This window comes from Felis catus, chromosome A2, assembly GCF_018350175.1.
Source record: "Felis catus isolate Fca126 chromosome A2, F.catus_Fca126_mat1.0, whole genome shotgun sequence".
NCBI classification, from domain to species: domain Eukaryota; kingdom Metazoa; phylum Chordata; class Mammalia; order Carnivora; family Felidae; genus Felis; species Felis catus.
The window spans coordinates 167,689,895-167,694,158 of record NC_058369.1 but is presented as its reverse complement, the minus strand read 5'-3'; the positions used below and the strand labels follow the sequence as shown (position 1 = coordinate 167,694,158).

Below are 4,264 nucleotides of genomic sequence, written 5' to 3'. Positions count from 1 at the left end.
TGGACCCCGCTGGCTTCCGTGGGGGAGGGGAGCCCCTCCCCCACCTGCACGCAGGAAGGGACTGGCTCTGACTGCAATTACCTGCGCCATCGCTTGGGGATTCCTTTGTTCAGTGGATCGATAAACATTTCTTGAAATGCAAACGCAGGTGGTTCCCTCGGCCCCCCTCCCACGCTCCTTCCTAGAGAATTTGCTCCAGCCCCAACTCCTGTCCTTGCTTTTGAAATGTTTTCTCCCACATTCCTTCTACACCTGACGACACCAAGGATGAACACCTCACCCGAGAGAACCGACCCACGCCAGCCTGAACCGATCAATCTTTCCTCTCTCTCTAGAGAATGTGAATTAAGAGACCAGGAGGAGTCAGCAGTGGGCGGTGGGTCCTTGGATGCAAGGTCAGGTAAAGCCAAACCAAGCAGCGCTGCGGCGGGCCAAAGGCATGGGTGCGTATGTGAGCGTGTGCACGTGTGCGCACGTGTGTGCCACGTTGCAGGCCACGCTGTCCAGTTCTGGGAGACATATGGCCCAGCTCCGTTCTGCTTCTGCCTTGGGCGTCCGTGAGACGGCCTGGGAATCCCCTTGGCAGAGGCCATCTACCCAAGCTAGGTGGGGGGGTGTCTCTTCCTTACAACCAGACAACCGTGTCTGAAGACAGGTGCATCGGGAGGCCTGGGCTGAGCAGACACCCTGCAGGACAAGAACACAGCTGTGCCCCCGGCCAGTGGCCCTGGAACAGCCATGAAGACTGGGAGGAGGGAGCCTGGGTGGCTCAGTCGGTTAAGCGTCTGACTTTGGCTCAGGTCATATCTCGCGGTGTGTGGGTTCAAGCCCCACGTCGGGCTCTGTGCCGACAGCTCGGAGCATGGAGCCTGCTTCGGATTCTGTGTCTCCCTCTCTCTCTGCCCCTCCCCCACTCATGCTCTGTCTCCCTCTGTCTCAAAAATAAATAAACATTAAAAAAAAGTTAAAAAAATAAAAAGACTAGGAGGTCCCCGCCGATCCTTTGAGCTCAGGCCCTTCTGGAGCAGATGGGGAAACCGAGGCCCACGGTGGCCACATGGCATCACCCGCATCGCACTTCGGTCTGAATGGGACCCGGCCCTGAAGCTGACCGTGAACGGTAAAGATGAGCCGCGTGGATTGTCTGGGCTCGGACCAGCTCTTCCTCCGCCCTCTGCCCTCCGCCCTCCGCCCTCCGCCCTCCGCCAAACGGACGAGGAGATCTCCACTGCTGTGTTGCCACTTCCCGTTTGAGACCTGAATCTACTCCAGGCAACACGGAAGGTAACCCGACCCAACAGCCGGTGTTAATCGGCCGAACCTGGCGACAGGCAGTTCTGACTGACCTACCGTCAGCCGTGACATTGAGGGGTTACAGCTCCCTGCCCAAGCCGTGACCCGGAGGAATCTCTAAGACACAGAGAAAAGCCGCTGGTTATGAGCATAGAGGGAAAGCACCTATTTCCAGGTGAGCCGTTCCTGTCGGCCTCCAGTCGTGGGCTCATCGACCTGAGCACGGGTCCGAGGCGGGACCCGAGGTCCGTGTGAATTTTGCTCAGCTGTGTGAATTTCCTGCTTTGAGACGCTTCCAATGCATCAAAAGGTGATATGTGTTATGAGTTGAATTATGTCCCCCAAATTCACACGTTGGAGTCCTAAGCCCCGCGCCTCAGAATGTGACCTTCTTGGGGACGCCTGGGTGGCGCAGTCGGTTAAGCATCCGACTTCAGCCAGGTCACGATCTCGCGGTCCGTGAGTTCGAGCCCCGCGTCGGGCTCTGGGCTGATGGCTCAGAGCCTGGAGCCTGTTTCCGATTCTGTGTCTCCCTCTCTCTCTGCCCCTCCCCTGTTCATGCTCTGTCTCTCTCTGTCCCAAAAATAAATAAACGTTGAAAAAAAAATTTTTTTTAAATAAAAAAAAGAATGTGACCTTGAAAACTACGGTCTTTGCAGATGCGATCAAGTGAAGACGAGGTCAGCAGGGTGGCCCCACTCCCATGTGACTGTGTTCTCGCAGAAGGCAGAAATGCGGACACAGAGACAGACGCACGCGGAACGCCGTGTGACGGGGGAGCCAGAGATGGGGTGACAATCCCACGCGACAGGGAACACCAGAGATGGCAGCAAATCACCAAACACCGGAGAAAGGCCCGGACGCGATTCTCCCTCCCACCAGCCCTGCCAGCAGCAAGGCGATCTCAGCCCTCCGCCTCCGAAGCGGGAGAGCGTGCTGCCTTAGGACACCACGACGATACCGGCACACCGTGCGGCAGGTGGCCACGAGCAAAGACCCAGGGCCCCGTGGGTAACACCGTCAATATCGTGGCCACGGACACAGGTCACGTTGATCATTTTTTACCCGAGCAATTTCATTAAAAGGGGGAGAAAGACAATTCAGCCGCACCACTGGTTTCACCGAGTTTTATTTTTTGTCTCATCAGCAGTCTTCGTGAGCCTGCTCGTGGAGAAGCACTTCCGTCCCACGGTCCCAGCACCAGAGCGCAGGCCGTCTTTCCGCCAAGATCAGGGGTAGAGGCCCGGCCCCCCGCGCCTCGCACCGTCTCCCCATACCTGACCACTAAGACAACCCCGAGAAAACGTCTGCGTCTGACCCAGTTCCGAGTTCTGACAAGGCCAAAGACACACGCACATGACTCCATTAGGTAAAGAGTCTGCTAGCACCACAACTGACTAATGGTTTCTTTAGGGCCAGGAAACTGTCTCCTGGGCAGAAATATATTATTCTATAATTTCCCTAAAATATTAAAAGTGGAGTTCTGCTTCGCGAGTCCAACCTGCATTTATTCGCACCCCCCCCCCCACCCCGAAGGGCTTTGGAAGTTGAACGGAGGCTTTTGTGGTCGTGGAGAAGGTGGGATTTTGCCGCATCCAGGGGGCGGGGGGCTGCTGACGACACCAGCCTCAGACACCAAAGGACTTCAGCTCGATGAGGGGGCACAGGGGGGTGGGTAAGGCAACCGCGTGGCCAGACGTCTGCGGGGACAGAGAAAGCACGGCCGCCTGGAAGCTGGGTAACCATGAAATGGCCAGCTGGGGGAAGGACGGCACGGATCTCATCCCGGAAGTCCCAGGGGTATTTGCCTTGACCGTGGCGAGGGTTGTCAACCTACACTTCACAGATCCCTGAAAGAGCTGTGGATAAAATTCAGGAGTCCACGAACCCGGATAAGAAATAATTATACCTTTATTTTCACTAAGCTCCAACTAAAATTTGGTGTGCCCTTTAATTATGAACGTGGCAACTGTCTGTCACCAGTACAAAGCATCCTTTTTTTGAAAATTGAAATATAATTAACAGGGGTGCCTGGGTGGCTCAGTCGGTGAAACGTCCGACTTTGGCTCAGGTCATGATCTCACGGTTCAGGGGTTCGAGCCCCATGTCAGACTCTGTGCTGACAGCTCGGAGCCCGGAGCCTGCTTCCAATTCTGTGTCTCCCTCTCTCTCTGCCCCTCCCCTGCTCATGTTCGCTCTCTCTCTCTCTCTCAAAAATAAACATGAAAAGAAATAACAAATAAATAAACAATAAAAATTAAAAATAAAATAAATTGGGGCACCTGGGGGGCTCAGTCAGTTTAAAGTGTCCAACTTCGGCTCAGGTCATGATCTCACAGTTCATGAGTTCGAGCCCCGCATCGGGCTCTGTGCCGACAGCTCAGAGCCCGGAGCCTGCTTCCGATTCTGTGTCTCCCTCTCTTTCTGCCCCTCCCCTGCTCATGCTCTGTCTCTCTCTCTCTCAAAAATAAATTAGAAAAGCACTTAAAAACGTGAAATATGATTAACGTGTCATATTCGTGTCAGTTGTGTCAAAGCACCTCTCTGACATGCAGACATTTCAGTAGGCACCACATCTGTGCAGGGATTTCGGAAGGTTGGGGCCGCACGTTAGTCCTTCAGAATGCAGGAGCGTTAGAGCCCCCGCGAGACTGCCACGTAACGCAGTAACGAAGAGGTGTGTTTACTACTCCAGCACACGTTTGCCTAAATGTTTGGACAAGCGTGTCGCAACAGAATTGTCTTCCTTTTGACGCCCACATGTTTTCCGTCATGCACAGAAAAACTTCCTTCTAAGAAGCAGGCCACGGGCTCCACCAAATCGGCAAAGCGATCCGTGGCACAAAGGATCGCGGACCCCTGACCTGGGATGGGGACTGGAGCCCGATTCCAGGCAGAGCAGCAGAAAACACTTGGGAGTATTTAAAACGAGGGAGGGGAGGGGGGAGGGAGACCAGCTATCGCAAGAGGG

General features: G+C 54.8%; 1 non-coding gene across 1 annotated transcript; it reads left to right on the top strand.

The window, feature by feature from the left end:
• The first annotated feature begins 758 nt into the window (after window positions 1-758).
• On the top strand, window positions 759-842 carry TRNAQ-UUG. Its single transcript has one exon. It is a non-coding gene; the product is annotated as a tRNA-Gln (tRNA).
• The last annotated feature ends 3,422 nt before the right edge of the window (window positions 843-4,264 follow it).